General features: G+C 47.8%; 1 long non-coding RNA gene across 1 annotated transcript; it reads right to left on the minus strand.

The window, feature by feature from the left end:
- Positions 1–5,767: 5,767 nt before the first annotated feature.
- Positions 5,768–7,833, minus strand: LOC133240119 (uncharacterized). Its single transcript, XR_009734115.1, has 3 exons — positions 7,750–7,833; positions 6,879–6,955; positions 5,768–5,839 (listed from the first exon to the last, which is right to left on the minus strand). It is a non-coding gene; the product is annotated as an uncharacterized LOC133240119 (long non-coding RNA).
- Between the last annotated feature and the right edge of the window lie 3,279 nt (positions 7,834–11,112).

Genomic DNA, 11,112 nt, shown 5'->3' on the forward strand with positions numbered 1-11,112 from the left:
CACAGAATACAGGTCACGTAACCCCTCCCTCCTCAGCCTTGGCCTCCACCACCAGCAGCCCATCATCCCAAGGCCTGCTCTGGGCGGGCAGGGGCAGGGTGGAGGGGAGACCGGCTCCTCTGTCTCCAGGCCGCGTGGGCCGCTTGTTCCACCTCCTTCCCAAGTTCACGTGGCACTGAAACAGCCCGGGCAAGCTGGGGGTTCTGGTCGGAAACACAACCGTGGGTACCAAGCAAGAACCCCTGGTTCTTGTTTTCCCCGGTATCAAATAAACTTGATCAATACAATTACTGTGACTGTTACATGTGGCTTCAGATGACAGAAGACCCCCCAGGGTGTCTCCACTTCCAGTGACAGACGCAAGCATCTTGTAGGTCAGCCTACCAAGAGCTAGAAAAGCTAAATACGGTTTAAAAGAGGTCCTTAGGCAGCCACAATCCAAGATTTCAAACAAAAGGGAAGCCCAGTGAGGGAGCTGGAGACTGAGAGGGCCGTTCCTTCCCTCGGGGCAACTGAGCAAAGCCGACTCTGTGAAGAAAAGGCAGGGAAAAAGTCAAGCAGAGGGGGCTGGCTAACACACTCTGGAGGGTTCCTTGGGCTGTGGAGACAAAAAATCGAGTGCAGGCCTGACGAGTCAGTCCGGATGTCAGAAAACGTACCCAACACTCTGCCCAAACCGGCTGAGCACTGAGTATCAGTCACCTCGTGGTGCTCAGGATACAGACGGTGGGCTTCAGGACCTGCTGAGAAGGGGGGGCCCTGGGAGGCACCCCAGGCTTCCAGACACTGGAGATGCTGGAAAGCTTCTCCCTGGGGTCGGGAGGGAAGGTGGGTGAAGGCTGCTGAGACTGAGCTTACAAGGACCCCCCAGCCTCAAATCCCTCAGGCCCTGAGTGAACAGACAGCTCTGTCCCCACTGGAGGTTTGTGTCAGAGGAAACTGGAGAAGGCAGCATCACTCAGAACCTCTAGGGTTTTCCAAACATAATGTCCAACACGCAACCAAAAAAGCAAAAGAGGGTGTAACAACAAACAGGACCAAGAGAAAAAGAACTGAACCAGATCCAGAGGTATCAGATATATATCAGCATATCAGAGGTATGCTACAGGTATCAGATGCAAACATCACCTGTTCAAGAATATACTTGACAAAAGGAAAAATTTCTGAGAATCAAAACCAACTCTAGAACTTTACAAAAACAGTGACTGAATTTAAGAACTCAGTCTCTGGGCTTAACATCAAATTGGACATAGCTGAAGAGAGGATCAGTGAACTGAAGGATGGGTCAGTTAAAAATATATATATAAGAGAGAGAAAAGGATAGAATATATTGAAGGAGCCGCTTGTTAAACTACATTGTTAAAAACTATAAATGGGGACCCTCATGGTGGAGAAAAGACAGAAAGGGGAATAAGAAATGCCTCCAGGGGTTGAAACTAAAGAGCCTCTTAATGAAAGTGAAAGAGGAGAGTGAAAAAGCTGGCATAAAACTCAACATTCAAAAAATGAAGATCATGGCATCCGGCCCCATTACTTCATGGCAAATAAATGGGGCAACAATGGAAACAGTGACAGACTTTATTTTCTTGGGCTCCAAAATTACTGCAGATGGTGAAATTAAAAGATGCTTGCTCCTTGGAAGGAAAGCTATGACAAACCTAGACAGCATATTAAAAAGCAGAGACATTACTTTGCCAATAAAGGTTCATTTAGTCAAAGCTATGGTTTTTCCAGTAGTCATGTATGGATGTGAGAGTTGCCCCATGAAGAAGGCTGAACACCAAAGAATCGATGCTTCTGGTTTTGCCAATTCTTCCAAAACTCTAGGGAAGAAAACAGTAATCTCACAGGAATTCTTGGGGTAAACAAGGAACACTCTCCAACCTTGTTTTATAAGACTAGCATAACCTTGATACTAAAACCAACCAGGAAGAAGTACAAGAAAGTAAAATTACAGACTCTGAGTATAGATGAAATAATCCTAAATAAAACACTAACAAATAAAGTCCAACAGAAGGAGAATACATCAAGATCAGGTTGGGGTTGTTTTAGAAACACTAAATTTTTTAAAAGTTAAATTACCACGTAAAAGAAAAATCACCTGTTTCAAAATCTGCAGAAAATAAACTTAAGAAAATTTAATGTAATAATTTTAGTTCATGACTAAGAAAAAACTCTTAGTAAACTAACAGAGAAGAATTTACATATTTTGATAAAAATATCTACAAAAAAGCTAATATCCTGTGTGAGGGTGAAATAGTGAAAGCTTTTCCTCTGATAATGGGACAGAGACAAGGATACTTATTCTCACTACTTCTGTTCACCAATGTACTGGAGATCCTAGTCCATATAATAAGGCAAGAAGAAAAGGGTTATCACAGTTGCAAAGGGGAAAAAAAGAACTGATTTGCAGACATAATTGTGTATACATAAATAAATACAATTAGAATTATTTGAAATAAATGGATTTAGCAAGTGAATATAGAAAAGTCAATTCTATATTAGGAATTTATAATGGCACTGAAAATATCAAGATATCTAATTAAACATGTGCAAGACATACAGCAAACTATAAACTTCTAAGATAAATTAAAGAAGATCTAAAAAAATGGAGCGCTATCTATATTGTGTTCATGGATTATAAGAACAACATAAAAGACACACACACAGACACAGAGTTAACCGTGTGAGGTGATGCGTATGTGGGGCAATCATTCCATGACGTCTATGGGCATCAAGTTATCACAAGGTAGACTTGAAATACACACAAACTGTATCTGTCAATGACTCCTTAGTGAAGCTGGGGGTCTAGAATCAGCGCCTGGCACCTGGTAGCTGGCAGGTGTGGGAACCCGGGTTCATGTGCAGGCTGTACACACTCTTAATCACAGGTGAGACCTGAAGTGACCCAGCAACTCTCCATTTTTATTTTTCTGTTTTGCTCTGTTCCCCTTGCCATTTGTGTTTAACAGATTCCCAGTATCGAGTGAGCAGCATCAATGCAGCAATAATGTTTCCCCATCTAAGGCAGGAGCATGTAACACCAGCAGACTTCCCAATTGCCCCGAGATAACTGGGGTGCCCCATCACAACAGAAAGCAAAGAAACACGACATTCCCCGAGAGAGAGCTGCCCAAAGGCAGTGGGAACAAGGTCCACCAGACGTCCCAAGGAGACCCCCAGGGGCTTGGAGCCCACACTGGGCCCCTCAGCTTGAGGCCACACTTGCCTTTCCACCATTCTGGGGGTCCTGGCAGAAGAAAGCCAAGCCACGGAAGGGGGATGGTGTGGCTGGCCCGTGGGACTCAGGTCAGGACTGACTTGGGTCTGTGTTGGGCTCCACGTCTAGTCACCACCCTTGAAGTGTACAAAGCTCTTGGGATTATTGTAGGTTTTTGGCAAAAAGCAATGGAGCCAAAGTCACTTATGATGGTTTTTTAAAAAAAAAATCCTCACTGGGGAGTCACTCAGCGCCAGCCTCGGCCCCTAGTGAGATGCAGACTTCTGGTCATCCATGGCTCTGCCCGCAGCCTGCCAGGACAAGGGGAGGCTCCCGGACACCAGGTGCCATGTGGGGTTCTTCCCCCACTTTGAGTGAGGGGCTGCACCCCCCAGGATGAGGGGCTCAACCCTCCACCTCTGATGCTGAGGCGCCCATGCCTCCCACGACCAGAGGATACAGCCTCTCTCGGGGCCTCCGTGTCACTGCACAGGCCTTGTCCATGCGGCCCCAGCAGGCAGGGTGAGTCCTGTGCGGAGCCTCCCAGCTCGCTGGCCTCACTGCCCGCATCGGGGCCTTGCAGGAACACTGCATGTCCACTGAACGAGTGGATGAGGGCCCCTCACAATGATGGTGATGATGACGAGGAGGAGGAAGTGAAGGGGACTGAGATCCAAGTGTCAGTCCCTGATTCAGGCATCTGTGTGTATTAACTCATTTAACCTCATGACAAGATTGTGTGTTGGGGTGGGAGAGTGGGGGGTGGGTTCTGACACTGTTCTCACCTTGGAGCCGGCAAGTTCACTCTCAGTGTCCAGGGGCGGCTGCAGCCACTGGCCGCAGACTGGACAGCTTTAACAAATTCATTCCCCCCCAATTCTGGAGTCAGAAACCTGTGATCAAGGTGTGGGCAGGGCTGAGCTCCCTCCAGAGGCTTCAGTGGAGGGTCCCTCTGGCCTGGTCCAGCCCTTGGGGGACCCCAGGCCTCCCTGGGCTTGTGGCCACATCACCCCGACCTCTGCGTCCATCTGCACAAACCTTCTCCCCTGGGTGGCTCTGTGCCTCAGATCACCCCCTCTTCTCTTCCAAGGACACCCGTCGTTGGATTTAGGGTCCACATGCATCCTGGATGATCTGGTGCAGAGGTCAGGAACTTACTTCCATCTGCTGAGACCTTTCATCGGAATAAGGCCATATTTGGAGGCTGCAGAAGGATGGATGGCTTTTGGGGCCACCACTCAGCCCATCATACTTGTCATGAAGCCACAGGGCAGAGCCTCACTGGGCTTGGTGCAGGGAGCTTCGAAGAAGCAGGGCTCAGTCCTGGGGCTGCCTCAATAAAACAGTTAGGATCAGGACACTCGGGCACAGAGACCAGATGGGCAGGGCTCGGAGGTGTGCTGGTGGGCGTGGGGCTCACCTGCAGGTAGCCTGGAGCCTGACATGATGGCCCAGGGCTGGGGGACACAGTGCATGGTTTGGGAATGGACACATCCCAGCACGGACGAGGGGAGGCAGGCCCGGGGGCTCAGGCCAGGGGAGTCCAGATCTTCCTGCTGCCCTCAAGGGGCAGGTCAGATGGGCACAGGAGGGAGCCGTGGTTTCAGCGACCTGGGTCAGAGTCCTGGTTTGCCGCTGTGTTGTCTCTGGTGGGTGACTCAGCCTCTCTGAGCCCACCGGAGAAGTGCTCAGTGGTGCCAGGGAAACAAAACATGCATATTGGAACTGGGAGAAGAATCCTCGTCACTTACTGGTACAGCTCGATCTTCTCTGGAGGCCATAACCAATGTCTTTATGTTTGACATTCATTTCAAAGTCAATAAGTTTTTAAAAAGATATGTGTGGCAAAGGATTTAATTGGACTTGGAAAGGCTCTTCTTTCTCCTTTGTGAGAATGGCCATTTCATTATCATATGAGCAATAATGATATAAGACTGAATAGTCACATCACCAGTGAGAATTTCCCGAGTGCCGGACTCCAAGTTAAGTACTTTAGGATAACCCAGTGATGTAGTGACTTGTTTCCCAGGTGGTTCAGCAGAAAAGAACCCGACAGCCAATGTAGGAGATGCAGAAGACCTGGGTTCAATTCCTGGGTCGGGAAGATCCCCTGGAGGAGGAAATAGCAACCCATTTCAGTATTCTTGCCTGAAAAATTCCACGGAGAGAGGATCTTAGGGGCCACAGGGCTGCAAAGAGTTTGACATGAATGCTCCACTGAACATGCACACAGTCGTGTTAATACTGTTGTTCTCTCTGTTTGACAAATGGTGAAGCTTCAGTGTTGTTGTTGTTTAGTCATCAGATTTTGTCTGATTCTTTGTGACCCCACGGAGTATACACTCCATGGAATTCTCTAGGCCAGAATACTGGATTGGGTGGTGTTTCCCTTCTCCAGGGGATTTTTCTGACTCCCCACATATTGTAAGACTAAACTTGAGAATTCTTGTTTTTATTTCATTTCAAGTAGCCTTTGGGTATCTGAAAGGACAGTGTATGTACTTTCAAGATGTCTTCTGCAAAACAAAGCCCTTTCGGCAAATGTGGCCATTATACCCAGGTAGGTGTTGCTATTGTAAGTGTCACATATCAGCCAGAGGCAAATTCTGAGCTCTTCCTCTGGCAGAAACAAATTGACAAAATAAGGCAAGAAAGAGAGCTGGGAAAACAAACCACATCAACAAGCGGAAAAGCGTTCCTCATGAGACAAAGCTAGAGAAAAACCCAACATCCTTGTGGCCCAAAAACCCTCTTGGAAATGAATGTTCCATAAGGAAGAGATGAAACATGTCAAGTTCCAAGGAGAGGCAATGCCCATGGCCAGTGTAGCTTAGAGACGGCCTGACCGCTCGATGAAGACACACACCAATGTAAACCCTTTGCAGACAGCAGTGACGGTCATCACCATAGTAAGTGTTTAGTCTGGTGACAACCTGCCCTGGGCTCCAGTAAGCGAGCAGACCTGGTTCTCTTCCTCTGCCCCCACACCATTCACTCATGAAGGCAGCTCAGGTGCTATCGTGCCCTGCCTGCATGTCTGGCTCATCCATGAGCTGTGACCACCTCCAGGGAAGGACTCCACCTTCTCTTCTCTGTGCACCATGAATCTGCACACAGTGGGCCTTCAGAACCTCAGGAGACTCACCCCACCCCCACTATAGCCAGACCCTCCCCAGGCATTAAAACAGCTGTGGAATCACTTTGGCCCAAGCCCTACTTACAGATCCCTGGAGCCCAGTACAGCCTCTACAGAGTGATTAAGCAGGTCCTTTATACACAGATTCCTGCCTGTCAGATCTGAGCTTTGGATTCACGGTCAGCTCTGTCCCTCCCGTGGCAGCCAGGTGGGCTGCATTGCAGACAAAGGAGCTCAGGAACTGAGTGTCAAGGGAAGCATTGAAAGGACAGCGATGGATGCAACCTGTTGCAAACTGAAGGAGGGTCCCTGCATGTCTCAGAAACAGCCTCTGGTGTGCAGGTGTGGAGGAGGGCCCCCACGGTGCAAAGGAAAGAGGGGTACTCAGGGGCAAAGGCTCTTGGCCTCTCCAGTAGCAGCTCCAGGTGGTAGCTCGTGAACAGTGGAAAGCCAATGTGGTCACATGAGCATGATGCTTATTCCCTCACAAAGAAAGAGAAAGGGGGCAGGGTGTGGGAGTACCTGGAGGATGTGGTGGGTTGGATGGAGGGATGTATCCTTCCTCTCTCCAGTGCAAATCGCTTTTTTGAGTCTCAGAGCTGCCAGAAGGCAGTTACCAAGTCAGGTCCCAACAGTATCCAGTGTGGGCTGGGTGTCTTAGCCCCCGTCACATGGACAAGCCACACCATATGGCTTCCCTGAGTTCTAACAGCAGGATCTGGGGGTTTTGTCTAGGTACACACTTCCTTGCTCTAGCTGTGTTACCCCCTTCTTTGAGCCCCAGTTTTGTCCTCTAGAAAAAGGACATCGATTGCTACCTTAGCAGGTTGCTACCTTAATCCCATGACGACTAATTAGGGTGATACTACAATGAATAGCTGGCCTTAAGAGATACTGGGCTTCCCTGACAGCTCAGCTGGTAAAGGATTCTCCTGCCATGCAGGAGACCCGGGTTTGATTCCTGGGTCGGGAATGCTGATCCGCTACAGAAGGGACAGACTACCCACTGCAGTATTCTTGGGCTTCTCTTGTGGCTCAGCTGGTAAAGAATCTGCCTGCAATGCGGGAAACCTGGGTTCAATCCCTGGACTGGGAAGATCCCCTGGAGAGGGGAAAGGCTATCCACTCCAGTATTCTGGCCCGGAGAATTTCATGGACTGTATAGGCCACGGGGTCGCCAAGAGTTGAACGCGACTGAGGGACTTTCACTTCACTTTCAAGAGATATGACCTGAATCCAGATTAAACTGGAGTCTCCCAGTGTCATCTGGCATTTCTTCCCTGAAGCCAGCCAAAACCCACACAGGTGCATTTCCAGGGTCTCCACTTAGCCAGCTGGACAGAAAACCCAGCGTGGTTCAAACAAGCTGACAGACGAGCAGGAGAGGACTCACGGGCAGACGGCTTCCCTCCGGTCTCAGGTGGAGCTCCGGGACCACAGCAGGAACCGGCGCTCTCAACCCCTGGGCTCAGCAGTGCCCTCCTTCTCAGGCCGGCGGCTCTGCCCTCATAGGCGCGGGAAGACCACACACTGCCCCAGGTGACCTCACGCCCCCTCCCACTGCTGCAGCCTGACCTCACACGGCCCTACCCCTTCCGCAGAGCCAGCCCTCCTCTTCCCTTGATTCCAGCTTGAGGCCTGGTCCTGAGTCCCGATTGGTCAGCGCCAATCACGGTGGCCAGGGATGGAGCACATAGATTGGCACGGTCCAGGTCATGTGACCATACTCTCCAGGACACCTGTGGGAGGCTCACCCTCTGTCAGGGATGGAGACAGTGCAATGCCCCCAGAGCAGGGCTGAGAGTCCGGTCACTGTCCGTGTGCTCAGTGTCCTGGGACATGCCTGCTCATCGTCTCTACACACCACTTTGTCTCCTCTGCTGACCAAATATTCATGACACACCTTTTCTCTTCCCAAGCGCTGTTTCACGCACCAATATTCAAGGGAGCAAGACCTCCTTTTGGAAGGTAGGTTTGGAGATCCTCTCTTAAACTCTGGGCTTGTTTCTTGTATCATGTTAGAATAGTTTATTCAGTCTAAAAACCCCCGCTGAGCACCACCACATGCTGCTTTGCCTATTCAGGATTCTTAGCTGTTCTGAGTAGAGGGGCATGGCCTAGGGGCCTCCCAAAGGGAATGAATTTTGTCCAGGGAAGTACCTGAGAGGCTGAATCACTGAATCACTTTGCTGTACACCTTAAACAAATTATTGTAAATCAACGATACTTCAATTTAAAGAAAGGATATTCCCTCATCAAAAATGGTTCAAAATTTTGTAAAGTTTTTCCTTCAATTGTTGGTTTTTAGTATGTGTCTAATTGATTTGGTGCTGTCTTTTGAGGTAGGGATCCAACTTACTTTCCCACATGGATACTTAATTGTCCCAATGGGATGATTACTTTGTCCTTTCTCCTGGAAATATCCTTTCTGCGTTTACACATTAAGAAGCTTCTTTTAACAATGCCAAGTATCTAAAGTTCTCTTCAGATCTTTGGAAATTTGTACAGCACCCCAGAGGCATGTTTCCATTTCTGTGTCTTCTCTTCACACTTCACCATTGCCTGTTTCTAGTATACACAAGTACCCTCAGAGGGTTCTCTGTAGTGAACCATGTATGTTTCTGTGAGGACAGAGGATGTGAGCACAGAGGAGGGACTGAGTGACCCTAGTGACCATGTAACCATGCTCAGCAACCTCAATATTAAGTCTGGCTGAGACTTCCTAAGGCAAGGTCTGTGTTTCTCCCTCTTGCTGTCCGGATATGCAAAATGATGTTGGTGGATTGGGACTTGGGTCCCTGGGTCCAGCAGTGTAGAGATATACCCATAGCCTGCTTTTCCATTATATTTTCCTCCTGTGGGCTCTGCTGAGCTGGTGTGGAGATATTTCTGCTAAAGGCTTGAGAGGTAGTCAATCCTTCTGCTTCTCATCCCCTGCCCTGTCTGTACTTCTGTCATTTTTTTAAATATAGCTAATTTTCAATGTTGTTAGTCCTTGTGTCATTCTGACTCTCAGGCACCTGTGGTTTAATAGACCTCCAAGTCCCAAGAGCTCTTTGCCTGGTGGAGACCTGGAGAACTCAGGGAGCAGCACCACATCACACTGGAGCCCGGACCAGAGAGAAGGTTCTTGCCAGGAAGGCTCCATCCCTGCTGGGGGGGGGGGCGGTTCGGGGTTCACATCTGATTGTGCATCCCCCGGGCCTTCGGTGCAGGCCCCACTCTGAGATCTGGAAAGGAGGTGGCTTCCCTCCCTGACACAGAACTAGTATTTTTTTTTGTCCTTGTCATTGTCTAGTCCCATTTGGCTCCCAGGCTCTACACTTGACCCTCACCCACAGGATCAGGAGAGCCCAGTTCTAGAGGAGTTTCATACAGGGAGAGGCTCCCGGAGACACGCCAATGCCCGGGCCTAAATAAGCATTTCCTTGGAGTTTCACAGCCCTGGGAGGAGATACTGGGTTTGTGTCCACTTTACAGTTGAATATGTTGAGCCTCAGATCATTGTGTGATTTGCCCTGGGTCACTCTGCAGGTCAGTGTAAGGTGGGATTTGAATCCAGACTCTATGTCTTGGAGCCTGTGACTGTACAGGTGTTTCTGCTCGTCGGTAAAATTTATTTCATGGTTGTTGTTGTTGTTGTTTGATGCATTTGTATATGGTACTGTTCTGTTCTCTCTCTGATGGCTCATATCCTGCTACATTGCTGAGTTTATTAGTTTTAATACTTGTTACTTGGTGGAGTTTTTATGGTTTCATATAAATCCTGTCATAATCGAATAGTGGCAGTGTAACTTCATTTGTTCCAATGGGGATGCTTTTATTTCCTTTTCTTGCCTAGTTATTCTGGGTAGGACAGTTCCACTACTATGTTGAACAAGATTGGGGAGAGTGGGCATCCTTGTACTATTCCTGATCTTTTAGGAAAATCTTTCACCTCTTTACCACTGACTTGGATGTTAGCTGTGGGCTTGTCTTATATACCCTTTAGGATGTTCCACGTTTAACCACTGTATTGAGAGATTGTACCAAAATTGATGTTACACTTTGTTGAAAGCTTTTTCTGCAATTATTGAGAAGATCACATGATTTCATTCTTAATTTTGCTCATATTGTGTATCACAGTGATTGATGTGCAAATAATAAATCATGCTTGCAGGCACAGAATAAATTCCATTTGATCATAGTGTATGATTCTTTTTAATGTGTCTTCAGTTTGGTTTGCTAATATTCTTTTGAGGATTTTTACATCCATGTACACCAGAGTCAGGGTTCTCTGGTGGTTCATATGGTAAAGAATCTGCCTGCAATGTGGGAGACCAGGGTTTGACCCCTGGGTCAGGAAGAGCCCCTAGAGAAAGGAATGGCTACACACTCCAATATTCTTGCCTGGAAAATTCTGTGGACAAAGGACCTGGTGGGCTACAGTCCATGGGTCACGAATAACTGGACATGACTGAGTGACTCACACTTACAAGAGTGCTTCTTGACATTCTTAATATCTAAATTTAAGATTTTATCTCAGTCAAAAATTACAGCCTAAGGCAAAAATGTCAAAAGTCCAAGAGTCCTTAGAAGTAAATGAGAATAAGGCATAACAGATGAAAGCAAGAAGGACTCCACATAATTTACTTTTCATAAGAATTTTAGAACTTCAGAGAAAGTCTCATTGAACTGAATTAAAATGCAAGCTTTAGTTTAAAATGGAAACCTTTTTTGGTATTATGTTACTATGTTGAGACTGAAATGTTATTAT

The sequence above is a fragment of the Bos javanicus genome, chromosome 27, assembly GCF_032452875.1.
Source record: "Bos javanicus breed banteng chromosome 27, ARS-OSU_banteng_1.0, whole genome shotgun sequence".
Classification (NCBI taxonomy): Eukaryota; Metazoa; Chordata; class Mammalia; order Artiodactyla; family Bovidae; genus Bos; species Bos javanicus.